The sequence below is a fragment of the Ascaphus truei genome, chromosome 6 (assembly GCF_040206685.1).
Source record: "Ascaphus truei isolate aAscTru1 chromosome 6, aAscTru1.hap1, whole genome shotgun sequence".
NCBI classification, from domain to species: Eukaryota; Metazoa; Chordata; class Amphibia; order Anura; family Ascaphidae; genus Ascaphus; species Ascaphus truei.
This window is the reverse complement of record NC_134488.1, coordinates 117,890,866-117,905,628: the sequence shown is the minus strand read 5'-3', so window position 1 is coordinate 117,905,628 and position 14,763 is coordinate 117,890,866.

Genomic DNA, 14,763 nt, shown 5'->3' with positions numbered 1-14,763 from the left:
TATAAGTCAGTATCCTTCCATTAAAATGTTCTTGGAGGTTTACATGTCTGAAAAAGTTACTGCATCAAACATCAATTAGAAAATATCAGGTTAAAATGCAGACTGATATAGACTATAGATTAGGTTGGTGACTCCCTGCAGCTACAATAGATGTAGCTTAAAGACCCCAGCCTAGCCTAATACAATATATATCTTTTCCAAACGAATATACTAATTACATGTCTCATAATTGAAGCAGTTGAACTGAAAAAAAGCACTGAATATAATGGAAGAAAAACCGTACAGGTATGTAACCTAGTTTTCCTGTGACTGCCTTTATGAGGTTTCCTTTTTCCATTATAAACACTCCTGTTGTCACTGTACCCGTTCCTCTTATGGTGTGATTGTGTAAATGAGAGTGTAGCTCAGGAAAGAGCCTGAGGTTGGCATGGAGATGCTTAAAAAAAAGTTAAATATTGTTGGGTACATATAATTAGGAAACAAAGATTAGCAATTATAAGGATCTAAATAATCATGAAGGTAAGTTTTAGCATTGATATATTATATTTGCAAGACGGTGAGCCTATTAAGCATAAAATCCCATAAGCATGTGTCTGATATGCAAGAATTTCAGTGGGTCCAAAGGAAAGGAAATTGTCAATTTTCTTTTTCCTAGGACTGAACTGTGTAAAATGTATACTGTAAGGGTAATTAAATACTTCTTCGGAAGACTGTTTTTTTTTTTTGTTAGTCTACTATTTGGTACTGTTTATTAAAGAAGAGATTTGTATTGTTCCACTCAAAATAGACTTTCCTGGAAGACAGGGTTCTATAGAGAGACAGCCACAGAAACTGCGGGGGCCAAACAGGAATACAAGTATCACTAACTACTTTACCTTCAGGGATTTGTTCTAAGGAAAAAATGTCATGGTTTGAAGGGTAGGCTTCATCAAAACCTTTACTGTGCCCTTGACATAAGGGTGGGCAAGTTGGAAGCCCTTATAACACCATAAGGCTTTAGCTCATGCCCAGGACTTATCATTGCCAAGACATCCCGGGACCTGTAGCAGAGATCATATTGGAAAAGTAAGACTTAATTTTCTGTACTTGACCTTAGGAAACCAAATCAGGGACAGCTCACTGGAACTCAGAAAGTGGAAGAGTGGGAATAAGATGTGTTTAACCCGAGTTGAAGGCACTTAATTCAAGTCAAAGACAGAAAATTGGTACTTGCCAAGTATCTCCACGTCAACTGCATGAAGATGATCCAGTCCTGGTTAATCTCGTTGGCCAGTTTGTTAGCCACTTTGGTGAGAAAGAATAGTAAGATCTATAGTGACCGGTCAGTGTCATCTCAATGATGAGCTGGAGATAGATGGCAGGTACTGTATGTGTTGCCCCATATAGTAGCACAATGACCCAATGGCAGTGACAGGTTTAATAAGTTAAAGCAGTGTGACTGGTTCCTTTACAAAATAACAATTACAACTACAGTACTTTCAAATCCTTGTTTGAACATGTATATCCTGCTAATGTTGTGGATATTGTAAAACAAAAGAGCAGATCCCGCGCTTCTACTAATATGGGCTAAAATATTCTAGTGACATGTTTACATTTAGAACTCAAGTCTGTGTGACAAAGGAGTCATTTAGTTGCATCTGTTGATTAAAACACGATTCAAGCCTGCCAGCCTTGTCAAGGGAACCTCCATTTATCAGGTACCTACACTGAATATATGTATTTTCTTATGGTCCTGTGGGCTAAACTTTAGGATGGGTTTTACTGCCACCAAATGTATGAAACGTGTCAATAAACTTCACAAAAAGTGTTAAGCACCTCTAAAATTGCACTTTTTGATCCAGAACAGAAGAACAAAGAAGGCACAAAGGTGTAGAATTGGATACATCTCATATGTTCTTCCGTGGTGGTTCCTTACGACATACTCTGGAGATCACGAGGGCTGGCACTTTGGGGTTCCCTGTAACGTTCAGGTCCACTGCTCCGTATGATCACATCGAAAGGGTTAACACGACATAAAATAAAAACTATTTCTCTGCAACCATCGCCCCAAACTTTCCTTGACACGTTTAGAAATAACACACTGTGTATCTTTTTCACAATTTACTGGAAGATCGGAAAAAGGGGATTTTAGTGAATAAATGAATGCCATGGACTGATTATGTTGTGGAAGCCGCAGTACGCGTAGCTGCAAATCTATATCAAAAGAGCCTGTTTCACATGGTGTGTTATCAGGTTTTACACTTTGAATTCCTTCTGCTTAACATTATCTATTTAAGTTAAACAATGGAAACCGACAGCATAAATCAGTGGATAGAATAATGTGTAATCCATACGAGGATCATTCACTGGGCGCGGATAGCGTTTATATACTGTAGTAGTAACAACCACTAGCTCTTAGTACTGTAACGGCTGCCTCTGCTTAGCAAATGCCACCGTTACATGGAATAAGTGACATGCCATTTTCAGTCTATGAAGGCCTACAATCTAGATACATTATACCACGAGTGGCCAACTCCAGGCCTCAAAGGCCACCAACAGGTCAGGTGTTCAGGATATCTCTGCTTCAACACTGGGGACCTCCCGGTTCCTGAGATAGTTACCGGAGAAGATGCTCTTCATGGAGGAAACATAGCCCCTGGAGTTGACCAATGGGAAGCCACCACCTATGACATTTGCGGCTTCCTCTTGGCTTAAGTTGTGTTATTCAGGAAGACGGCCCATTTAAGTGAAGATGTCTTCCAGCTCTAGAAGGCGTATTGTGGAATTGCACTGTTTAGTAAATATGACCCTAAGCGCCGGGCCGGCTTGATGGCAGTGCCATCGGTGCTTCTGCACTGAGACCCGCCATACAGTGGCCCCACGCTCTTCCCCGCAACAGTAAAACTGATTGCCTGGGGAGAGCGCGGGGCCTCTGTAACTCTCTCACCTCGTCCGGTGGCATCTCCTCCTGCAGCGTCTCATTGCCATGGCGCCGCAATGTCACATGGCGCAGCATTGCCTTGACACCGTGACGCCACATCGTGCCACACCCTTATTATGAAGCTTCCAGTCACAGAAAAGTCCCACTGAAGTGCCACTTCGGAGCGTATTGAATAAAGCCATTACTATGCTTTAATCACATATTCACATGGGACTGATCAGATGATTTTAACGGACATCAACTCAATTCCGTAACTCATGCGATGTATCAGCATTTCATACAGTAAAGGTTTGCTGCCCAGCATCTCAGCCGGTAAATGTTAGTGTCCCTAAGCTGTCAGGAGAAGACAAATTTAGTTAGAGTGAAAGAAAATAAATAACATAAGTTCATTATTTCTATTTTCCTGTTGTACTAACAGCTCTTAGATTGAGTTATCTTCAGTAAGTTATTGTGGCAGAACGATGTCAAGAAAACGATTGGGTTCCTAGTGGCAGACAATCAGGCACATTAACCACACACGTTTTTAATACGATGGTTTTTTTTTCAGTGGCGTTTCTCACGTTCTCTGCCCGTCATCATTTTCTTTCTTGTATTCATTTTTTTTAAGGACTTGTAGTAGGGCTCACGCAAGAAACAAAGCTATGTTACCTCTGGAAATGTGCAGGCGGGGATCTCTGGGTGGTCCGAGGTCTACAGGAGTCTATGAAATACTCTCTGCACCGCGTGGGAAGGAACTTCCCGTGTGACGTGTGATTGCGAGCGCATTCTCACTGCTGCCTGAGGCCTCCTCGCCTTCCTCTGCTCCAGCTGGGCCGCCTGCTGATCACGTCAAGCTCCAGTGCTTACTCCTCCTTTGTAACTTAAGATATTAGTGTAGCAAAACGTGAACATTCCTATATGGTTTGTCTTTAAATAAATCAGTTCTGTAGTATTAGATAATACTTTCTGCATTTTTCTGCTAATGCCATTTTTAATGATTTTTGTAATGTACTGATCATCGCTTGGTTGCCACAGCAACGATTTAGAAAGTCATATTCGCTTCCTCTTTTGAAACAGGTTCTCACACTCACCTTTTTTAGCCCTGCACTTTGTCAACCCCCCCCCCCCCCCCAGGCCATACCTTTCAACCCCCCCCCACGCCCATCCCTTTCAACCCCCTCCAGGCCCATACCTTTCAACCCCCCCCAGGCCCATACCTTTCAACCCCCCCCCCCCATGCCCATACCTTTCAAACCTCTGAGGCCCATACATTTTAACCCCCCCCATCCCCCCCAGGCACATTTTTGTATATGTATTGGGGGGAGGGTGTATTTTTAAAAAAATATGTATTGGAGGGTGTATTTTTTTATATATGTGTAGCCATGTCTAGGATTGGTGTACATATCTCTTTCTCATGTTGGCAGTAACCCTGGTAAGTGTGCAGGATTGCCAGCATGCTATCAATGAGGTTTGCCCTCACACCCTGGTGAGGTGTCATATGTCCCCAAAGGAAGTGACAGCATGCAGTGTGTTCCCACTTAGTGATACAGAGCATGTTTGTTCTCTGGGGGGTGATATAAGACACAGCACTGCCTAAAGTTAGAAGTTCAGTTTCCTGTTGTTGTGCTCCTTTGTTCACTGAGAGGCACGTGAAGGTCTGCAACATTGTTGCAGTGTCTCCTGCTAGCTGTGAGTCAGTGAGCATACGCAGCAGAGTTAGAGGAGCTGAGAGAGACAAAGCAGCTCAAGAGAGGAGCTTACAGCAGCCAGAGAAGCTGGGGAATCTCTTTGAGAGGATAGGTGGAAAGCAGCTCTATTAGAGAAGGTACCTTCCTAAGGGAGTGCTACAAAGAGATGAGTGGCTGAGCTGTTATCTGTGAGGGGCAGCTTGCCCATACCACCATCAATAAAGATGCCCTGTTCGAATATACTTCCACTGTGTGAGTGTGAAGTTACTCAGCAGTGGATGGCACCACCAAGAAGGAGTTCCTCACCAGGACCATCTCCCTGCGGAAGCACAGATCCTGATGAGGTGGAGGCGTTGCACTGGATATAGGTAGGACTCGCACACACTACCTCAGCTGCCTGTCTGGATGACATCCCCTAATACCATCAAGCGGGAGACTCAAGAGCCCTGTTGCCTACAGGTGCACCACCAGACACGAACATGTAATGGGGACTGGTTAGACTACCCAGGCCAATGTGAGATTGGGGGGGGGAGAAACCCGTTACATATGTATTTGGGGGGGTGTATTTTTTATATATGTATTGGGTGGTGTATTTTTTATATACGTATTGGGGGGTGGGTTTATTTTTTATATATGTATTGGGGGGTGGGTGTATTTTTTTAATATATATCTATGTAGGGGGGGGGTGTATTATTTATATATGTATTGGGGGTGCATTTTTTATATATGTATTGGGGGAGGTGGGTGTATTTTTATATATATATATATATATATATATAATGGAAATGTAACTGTATGCTCATTTGCATGTCTTAGGCAGGTCTGCAACCCCGCCTTTCACCATTATCACCCTGCACACAGCACTTCCACTGCAGCAAGGGATTCTGGGAAATGACATGCAAATGAGCACACAGTGCCACTTTTTGCTTCAAAACCATTTTAAACATGATAATGGTGAAAGGCGGGGTTGCAGACCTGCCTAAGACATGCAAATGAGCATACAGTTATATTTCCATTTGCTATATGCTTTGCTGTGGAGGGTTTTTGTCACTTGTTTTACTCACCATAACTTAACTAACTGGATGTGCTTGAGCGCTGTGATGCGGTTTCCAGCAAAAGGTATTTTGTCCTACTCTTAGCCTCCGTGATAGTGGTACGCATGCGGCTGTCTCGTGTCAGGTCAAAGTTACTCTGTAAGTCTTTTTCTTGTAGGGTTTCGCTGGTGTTGGCCCTGGTCAGGTAAGTAATGTATGCCTCTGACAGCTCTTGATAACATGAGTGATCAGTCCTTAATTGCGTTATTGCCTGCTCGAGCTGTTGCGCATAGTTGCCAACGCTAGTAACATTGCGTATTCCCAGTGTGGTTGTTTCCCAGGCCTTCTCTAATTTAGCATGGTGCGCTTCAATGTCAGTTTCATACTTGTCGCGCGCTTTTTGTGTCAGTGTGACTATTCGTTTAGGCCTTGCGCCTTCCTGCGCCGTTTGCAGTTGTGCAGCGGTCTCTGTGTCTGAGTGGTCATTCTCCTGCGTTGTGTCTGGTGAGGGTCTGAGTTCTGCCATGCTGCAGGTGTATGTAGGCCTTTAGCCAGTGCGTGTGGCGTGCGATCTCTGTTACCTGTGTCAGTGATGGATGACTGTCTCAGATAGTGCCTTTAGGTGTCCTGCAGTGGTAAGTGTAGGGGTATCTATACTTACAGGTGTCTTGTGGCTGTGACCCGTGTCCTGGCGGTGTCTGGTGGCGTGGCCCTTGGAACGTGCGCAGGGTTAGGTGAGATGGTAGCTCCTCACTAAGAAACTGTGCAGAGGGTGGACTCAAAAACAGAGAAGGCAATCAAAGTTCTGTGTGCTATGAACTGTCTGTCTGGAATGCTGCTGCCTTGTGTGCAAAGTTGTTTTGCTTTTCTGGGGTGCTGTTTAAAGCTGCTGCTTTGTAAAGCTGTGCCATGTAACACTTTCCTTAGCATGAAGCTGTCGCTTGTTTCTTGTTAGGAATGTGAGCACACAGCGCCTCAGGTGGAGCTCACGGCTCTCTCCTTACACTGCTCAGACCCTTCCACTACAACCACGCGAGCCCCCTTCAGCTTCATCACTTACCCCTCGGCATGGTGGGACGCTCCACGAGGTACTTCCTCCATGCTCTGCGCCGCAGCTGTCGGCGTGGAATCGCCGCCCCGCGCGCACCCCACGTTGCTTCCTCTCATGCGCACGTCGGACTTACAGTGCACACACAAAAGCCCTTGAACTTATCCCCAATCAGGCTCCGCCCCCAAACACTGCACGGTTACAATCTGGCTCTTGCTGAGTGTCACCTGAGCTCTTAGAACAGCATCCAATGCACTGAAGCTCCCTGGGCTCCTCCAGGCACGCCCCCTCTCCTGGTTGGCTGTTCCAGCTTTATATACCCTCTCTGTTCAGTGCTTCCTCGCTCGTCATAGTTTTTGTATGGGTGTTTCACAGTGCTTGCTCTTTGATTCTCTCGGTTTTGAAGCGGCTTGGCAGACTACCCCCTTTGGCTCTCGACTTCGGATTGTTCCTGTTTACGTACCTTCTGGCTCCCTTCGACCACGGCACTCATCTCGATCCTTCCATACGTCTCCTACCCCTGATCTCGCCAACGGCAACGACCATTCTTCTGGGAAAACGGTACCGGCAAGTATTCACGCAATACACCCCATCTGGCCTGGCACCATCTAATACCACAACCCGGACACGTCCCTCGCTCTGTCGGTGTGTGTATTCATACCTGCCACCTCAGTTCTAGGGACAGGTCTAGTCTGCGGGCTACTCCGGCGTAACATTTCTGCTGTAGAGGCTGCTCTGACCAGCAGTGTAGGGCATAAGCTTGTGTTTGTTTGTAAGGCTGCTGTACGTCAGTCTGGAAAGACTGCTCTGTGTTAGCATAAAGTCTATGAGTAGTAGCTCCTGTATGTGTCTTTAAGGCACATGGTCCTCCTTTTCACTATTCTGAGGCCAGAGTCACGTGTTGTATGAATAGCCCAGATAGCTTCAACTCATTCCTGTTACAAGCACAACAAGTTCTTTGTCTTTTCTTACTTTATTGAGGAAAGCATAGATACACAAAGGCACTTGTGGAAGATGGTGTTGTGAGAGAATGTCTCTATAGTGAATGTGCTTGATAGTAGGGAAAGGTGAAAAGGATAAGGCCTTGTCAGTAGAGGGGTGACAGGAACGTACTCACTCAGCCAATGTAGGAAGTAAAAGGAAGTGTGAGGGAACCTGGGTAGCAGGAATAGTCTGGGGACAGACTATCTGTCAGCAAGGCAGAGGGGGAGGCAGACTAGCCCATTCTAAGAGAAAGGCTGAGGTTGCTATAGCAACTCACTGGCTATGACTGAGTAAACAACATATGTATCAAAAATGTTGCCTTTTCACATGCAGCAAGCTGCTGAGACAGGGTAAATAACAGGCAGCTAAACTAGGGAGATATGAATCCCATAAGCTGCAAAGGGAGACAGGGAAATATGGAATCCTGTTCCATGACAGGTGGGAAGGTTTTTTGTATTTGGGGGGACTTTTTGGTATGGATTGTGTGAGGGGGATTGAGTGAGAGTGGGGTAATTGATGGATGGTGGGGGCGAGTGAAAGGATAGAGGGATTGTAAGGCCTTGGATATAGAGGGGAAGCGCAACAGAGGCATGGCGTCACGCCCACCTGTCGGCCGAGCGATCTGTAGACTGAGATCCACAGCAACGGGGAAGCGTGGCGGAGGCGTGGCCGTGACGTCACAAGGCTGGTTCCCCCTCATTGGCTGAACCGCTCACGTGACCCGGTCGTCGCGCAACAAAAACAAAATCCTGTTGCCTGAAAACGCTGCCGTGCCATTGCGCTTCGTCGCGCTGTCTATGGCCTGCGTCATAGGAGGTGCGGCCTGTGGTACGCGCGGTCGCTCGCACTATGGATGTGGCCTAAGAGGGTGAGTGAGGAAAAGAGGGAGTAAGAGAGATGCAGGGGAGAGAAATACATGCGATGCTGGGGGGGGGGGATTGGGTGAGAGTTGGGTAATTCATGGAGGGGGTGAGTGAGGAAGAAGGAGTGGGATGGAGGGGAGAGAAATACATGGGAAAAGGGGGGAAAGAGGGCTCGTGAGGTGTGAAATGGGGGGGAACTCGCAAGACCGCCAATGCCCTAGGGGAGGCCCCGGATGTAACTAATCCGGGACCCCGGAAAATCTGTCTGCGGCCCTGGGGGGGGGAGGAATGTAGTATTGTTGCTTTAAATGTTTAAGGACCATATTTCATTACATTTTCATATCCTATAGTATATTTTGTGTGGCAGAGAAGTGAGGAAGAAGAGAATCGACCTAATTCGCAGATGTTGTACTTAAGTTACTAAGGAGGAGTTGGTGCTGGTGGCGTGACAAGCACCATTCCTGTTCTTCCCTACTTCCATTTTTCCTTTACATTACCGTACTGTGTTTCTCATCTTCGTTATATACAGATATATATTTATCTTTAAATTTTTTCACTATCGGGGCTACAAAATTGATGGTCCCTGGGACAAATCCAGCTAATGAAGGGCCCTGGATTTATCCATCGTAATTTTTATACTACAGTTCAACCCCGTTATAGCGTGATCCGCTTATAACGCGGTTTGAGTGTGGACCCCGAATTTAATTTTTTTGTACACACACTACACACACTCACTGCACACTGCATACATTCACAGCAGACTGCATACACTCACAGCACACTGCACACACTCACAGCACACTGCACACACTCACAGCACACTGCATACATTCACAGCACACTGCACACACTCACAGCACACGGCACACACTCACATCACACACTCAGCAGACTGCATACACTCACAGCACACTGCACACACACAGTACACACTCACAGCAGACTGCATACACTCACAGCACACTGCACACACTCACAGCACACTACACAGCACACTGCATACACTCAAAGCACACACTCACAGCAGACTGCATACACTTACAGCACACTGCATACACTCACAGCACACTGCACACACTCACAGCACACTGCACACACACAAACACACACTCACAGCACACTGCACACACACACACACACACACTGACACACAGACACACACACACACACACACACACACACACACACACACACACACACACACAGTCTCACACAGTCAAATACACACACACACACACACACAAAGACACACTGTCTCTTTAAGGGAGCTTGCTCTCGCAAGACGGAAGCAGAAGCAGGAAGCAGAGACAGGGAGAAGAGCTGCCAGATGCCAGGTAAGTGCTGCGTGCTGTTGCCGCTGCCCCACCGGGTCTGGGAACACTGGGAGAGTTCTCAGCTTTCCCCCTCCGGCGGATGCGGTACCACCACCACAAAAAAAAAAAAATATTTATGTATATATATTATTATGTGTAACCTCCTAATGGGATTACTAGTGTCTACTGAAGGGGTTAATAAGGAATTAACAGGTTAATGTAATGGAAAGGCCCCAGCTAAATGTCACTGGTTTCGTGTAGCTTATTCTATGCAACTTATTTCACAGCTAGTTTTATGTTAATGATGGACACTTTCGCTAGTGCTTTGGTTGTAAAACAATTCCTGTTTTGGTTGAGCCATAACTTCATTTTTTTAACAAAAGTTTGGCGGGTTTTTTTTGTTCGCAAACTCAAGAACTAGAATCAGTTTATTAAAAAAAAAAATTGGCTCTTATTTCGCTCAGATTACAACATTTGCTCCGGAGCTAGACCCAAAGTTACACAGGAAAGCAAAATGTGTGGACTTTGTGCCCATACTTTATATATACCATATATAAATATACATACAGGCAGTCCTCGTTTTACAACGCTTCGTTTTACAACGAATGGCTTATCCAACGCTATGCAATGCATACCTATGTTCATTTTTACAACGCCAAAACGGCTTATCCAACGCTCTTACGATGCTTTGCAAAGTTGTTTATGTGTGTGTGTGTGAATATATATATATATATATATATATATATATATATATATATATATATATATATATATACAGACAAAAAAAAGACTGCGCCCTTCAGGTGCTATAATCTAACACTTGATATCTAAATGATTAAGTGACTTCTTTAACGTCAGCAGTGTTAAAATAGCAGAAAGATGTGTGTTATCCTGTGATAACTAAATACATACACACTAGTAACTTAAAAATACACAAAAATGTATTACATATATGCAATAAATAGCTAGATGTTATAAGCTACTGACTACCATTCTATAACGATTGAAAAAAAAATTATAAAATAATTGTGTTGTGACCAAAAAATACCAAAAAATAAAAATTAAAAAAGGGGGAAGAGTTTTTAAGCTACTGAGATTGTTTATACTCATCTTACACTGCCGATACCCCACGGACACTGTAAGGACATTTTGTCTGCTGTTGGTGCACACATCCGCCTCTGCAGGGTCATATTTACTGTACATTACCTCCCATCCGGATGCGGCTGTGAGAGTGGTGGACTTCCGGGTCACATCGGGAGAGGTTGTACAGTTCCTGTACCTCTGCTGGACGGCGGCTCAGAGAAGCTGGGACTTCACAGAAGGAGAGAGTGGCGTGCAAGCGGAGCGACATCATCGTGCGGTGGCGAATGAGTATACTCATTACATGCTTTTACCTTTTATTCGTTTGTGAGTTTAAATTTGTTGGACCTACCATTTTTTATTAAAGTGTAGTTTTTCATGTTGCACTAGGATCGGGCGCTTTCTTTTCTTGTTGTTCATATATATATATATATATATATATATATATATATATATATATATATATATATATATATATATATATATATATATCCATGTAGAGGTATCAGTACCGTGTTAGCCGAGCTTCAATAATCAAAAAATAAATAGATGATACCGTTCTGTGGCTAACGAAATGCTTTTATTTGTGCGAGCTTTCGAGATACACTGATCTCTTCTTCTATACAGGCTTACCCCGGTTTAAGGACACTCACTTTAAGTACACTCGCGAGTAAGGACATGTCGCCCAATAGGCAAACGGCAGCTCACGCATGCGCCTGTCAGCACGTCCTGAACAGCAATACCGGCTCCCTACCTGTACCGAAGCTGTGCGCAAGCGGGGAGACTATAGAGCCTGTTACAAATGCGTTATTTACATCAGTTATGCACGTTTATGACGATTGCAGTACAGTACATGCATCAATAAGTGGGAAAAGGTAGTGCTTCACTTTAAGTACATTTTCGCTTTACATACATGCTCCGGTCCCATTGCGTACGTTAATGCGGGGTATGCCTGTACAGTATATATATAATACAGTATATACACATGTAACGGATTTTCTGGCCTAGCCTGACCCACCCAATCTCACATTGGCCCCTGTGGTCTAACCAGTCCCCATTACAGTGTAGTGTCTGGTGGTGCACCTGTTGGCAACAGGACTCCTGAGTCTCCCGCATGATGTTGTGTGGGGATTGCCAACGCAGACAGGCAGCTGAGGTAGTGTGCTTGAGTCCTACCTATATCCAGTGCAGCGCCTCCACCTCATCAGGATCCCAGCGTCCGCTTGTGGATGTTCCTGGTGAGGAACTCCTCTGTGGTGCACTCCTCTGTGTAATCACTCCACACTTACACATGAGGGTATGAGTTAACAACATCATCTTTATTGATTTGCGGCGGGCCAGCTGCCCCTCACAGTGGTTTTCTCAGCCGCTCATGTTCACCGCACATCCCTTTGAAAGGTGTCCTTCCCCAAATTGGTGGATTCCCTATCTCCCCTTAGAGAGTTATTCCCTGTGCCAGGTCCCTGGTCACAGTCTCATGAGCTGCATTCTCCCAAGTCTGCACTCAGACTTGCTCCTTCTACAACCAACTCTGCAACAACCTCTGAACCATACTTCAGAATCTAACTTTTGAGCAGTGCTGTGCCTTATGTATCCTCTGGGGGCTGGCACAACTCTGACCTCACTAATCATGGATTCAGAGCATGTGACCACTCCCATCCATACATAGGGCACCTCACCAGGGTGTGAGGGCAAACCTCCATAATTACTGCTGGCATGCCCATAACTTACCAGGCCTTACTGTCAGCAGGAGAGATGACTGTAGTCCATTTTACAGCATGGTTACACACAATATAATTTATGTGTGTGTTGCATATCTTATTGACTGTAAAATATTTGGTGTATTTTAGTGTTAAAAATGCCTTCAGGAACGGAACCTTTCATTTAAACAGTGTTCCTATGAGAAAACGTGTTTCGCTTTACAACGTTTCGCTATCCAACGCCATTTTGCGTAACGGATTGTGTCGGATAACCGAGGACTGCCTGTACTTATTACTATTCTGCTTTCATTCTCACTTTGTAGCATCTGCCATTCATACACTTGCTCCCCTCTCTCTCTTCCATACACCTGCCTTGTGCCACTTTTTTTCCTCCCACTATCCTACACTCTTTCTGCTTTGTCCAGTTATCTCCCCCTTCTATCTCTAATGCTGACACCTTGTATTTTATTCTTTCCTCCTTGTAGTGTCAGCTGGTAACTATCACTGTATTAGACTCATCTTCTCGTGGGTATGTGATTACGAGCCAGCTCACAATGGGAAGAACAATTGTTCCCCTGCGGCTCATCAGGATAATACAGGTTGATAAATAGGATGGCTTGGTCATTGTTGCAGTGGAGGTCAGTGACACAAAGGTAAATGATTTACGACAGGCCCTTGGGAAATTCAATATCCCTCTGTATTTCAGTTACATAGGTGAAAGTGACCAGGTTGCACAGAATGGGGATAGAATGGTATTTTTCACACTTTGATAACTCAGTTGCTTTAACCTTATTTGAATGGGGCATTCTGTAATTGCTTCCCAATTGGGCCTGAGAGGGGACTTTATGCAGAGGTTGAATATGCTTGAAAAAAAAAGTCGTGATAGTGAGTGTGATTACAAGGAATTCACAATCTGCTTAACATTGGGGAAAAAGCTCTTTGGCCGTTTAACATGTATGCGCTAGAAAGGAGATTACGCATAAACCAGGGGTGGTCCACTCCAGTCCTCAAGGGCCACCAACGGGTCAGGTTTTCAGGATATCATTGTTTCAGCACAGGTGACTCAATCAGTCGAATACTGCACCAACTGTGCTGAGGCAGGGATATCCAGAAAGCCTGACCTGTTGTTGGCCCTTGCCTTGAGAACTGCATTTGAGCACCCCTGCCCTATTACCATCACACATTATTGGTTTAGTAGCTGTGAACATTGCAGGGCCCCAGCAATGTTTTCGGTCACATTGTCTAATGAACGGGAGCTGTAGGTGGTTACCATGTGCAATCGTTTCCTGTCGCATGTCGCTGGTTGTAGAATATAAGCTGCTGCTTCACAGATGCAAATATTAGAAGTGTGCAGAGTGGTCTCATTCCATTCTGAGAATGTTTGTGCGCAATGTAGAAAGAGATTTGCATGGTGACAAAAAGGTTTATGGAAATGTTTAAAGACATTAGCAGAATTGCAAATGCTACCTTTTCCCCTTTTTTTAAAACACTTTCGCTGAATTTTTCAAACCTGGACTATGTAACTAACGATGTAACTAACGATGTAACTATGTAACTAACAATGTAACTATGTAACTAACAATGTAATTACCTATTTAACTATGTAACTAACTATGTAACGAAAGGTGAACTATGTAACTATGCGACGATGCGCCAATGTAACTATGTAACCATGTAACTACAATATGTAACTATGTAACTGTCATTAGGTTTTCAAAACCACCAAACTTCATGTAAGTCGCTCTAAAAAATATGTATAAGAGTCTCTTGGCTGCAAAACTGGGGCAAAACAGCATCAGATATATCAAAGAAATGAAATGCTGTAGAAAGCAGTGAAGCAATCCCTCCAGCCAATTAGGCGAGTGATGCCCATGACCTGGGGACAAGCCCCCCCCCCCCTCGCCATGCTAGGGTCACTGGGCGCCATCGCGATCTGGGCGAAGTGCTGGGGATGGTTGGGGGGGGGCTAAGGGGAAGCATTAAGGGTCAGCCGGGAGCGGGAACTTTCTTTCTGCTCCCGGCTATAGTGAAATTCCCACCCATCCCTGTGCCAAAGGTAGTCGGGGGCAGATACTTGCCCGGGCCACTCCGTTGTAACGGGAAAGGGTATGATTACCATGGTTGATAAGCTGATCTACACTGCCTGTAAGCTTT